The sequence below is a fragment of the Phocoena sinus genome, chromosome 4 (genome assembly GCF_008692025.1).
Source record: "Phocoena sinus isolate mPhoSin1 chromosome 4, mPhoSin1.pri, whole genome shotgun sequence".
Taxonomy (NCBI): Eukaryota; Metazoa; Chordata; class Mammalia; order Artiodactyla; family Phocoenidae; genus Phocoena; species Phocoena sinus.
Window position 1 is genome coordinate 88648827 of NC_045766.1, and position 1198 is coordinate 88650024.

Here is a 1198-nt window from a genome sequence, read left to right on the forward strand (position 1 = left end):
GCTATTTAATGCTGCAGTGAAACAATAGCGTGCATAAATCTTTTCAAATTAATGTTTTTGTTTTCTTTGGGTAAATACCCAGAAGTGAAATTGCTGGATCATATAGCAGTTCTATTTTTAATTTTTTGAGGAAACTCCATACTGTTTTCCATAGTGGCCCCACCAATTTATAATCCCACAGACAAGGGTTCCCTTTTCTCCACATCCTTGCCAAACTTGTTTCTTGTCTTTTTGATAATTGCCATTCTGACAGGTATGATGTGGTAGCTCACCGTGGTTTTGATTTGCATTTCCCTGATGATTAGTGATGTTGAGCATCTTTTCAGGTGTCTGTTGGCTATCTGTAGAAAAATTTCTATTCGGGGCCTCTGCTCATGTTTTAATTGGGTTGTTTTTTTATATTGAGTTGTATGAGTTCTTTATGTATTTTAAATATAAACCCCTTATTGGATATATGTGATATTGCAAATACCCTCTCTCATTCTGTAGGCTGCCTTTTTGTTTTGTTGATAGTTTGCTTTGCTGTGCAAAGCTATTTATTTTGATGTAGTCTCATTTGTTTATTTTTGCTTTTGTGTCCCATGCCTGAGAAGAAAATATATGGAACGTATCACAAATTTCTGTGTCATCCTTGCTCAGAAGCCATGCTAATCTTCTCTGTATTGCTCCAATTTTAGCATATGTGTTGCCCAAGTGAGCACTCACTACTACTTTTTTAACGTGGTTCTGAAGGTACTTGCCAGTACAATTAGAGAGGAGAGAATGAGGCATATATGTTTTAAAAAGGATGTAATATTATCATTATTTGCAAATGTTATACTTGCTTACATGAATATACAAAAGAATCAACTGAACAATTGTAACAAACAATAGAAGAATTTATAAATGGCTGAGTATAATAATAAACAGCAAGCAACTTTCATAAGTATAGACAATAACGAACTGGAAGCTATAATGGAAGAAAATATCACATTTACAATAGAAAAAAATTTATAGAAATTAATTTAACAAGAAATATACAAAATCTGTACAAATAAGGAAAGCATACATTTTCTTAAATAGGAAGATCCAATGTTATAAAGATATCAGCTCTTCCTAATGTAAGTAATAAATTCTATATCAGTAAATACAATAAGAGTGTTATTTATTTGTTCATTTGTTTTTTGAACTGGAAGGGTTGAGTCACATGGAAAATAGG

General features: G+C 32.2%; 1 non-coding gene across 1 annotated transcript; it reads right to left on the reverse strand.

The window, feature by feature from the left end:
- Positions 1–594: 594 nt before the first annotated feature.
- On the reverse strand, positions 595–701 carry LOC116753756. Its single transcript, XR_004349857.1, has one exon. It is a non-coding gene; the product is annotated as a U6 spliceosomal RNA (small nuclear RNA).
- Positions 702–1198: the final 497 nt, after the last annotated feature.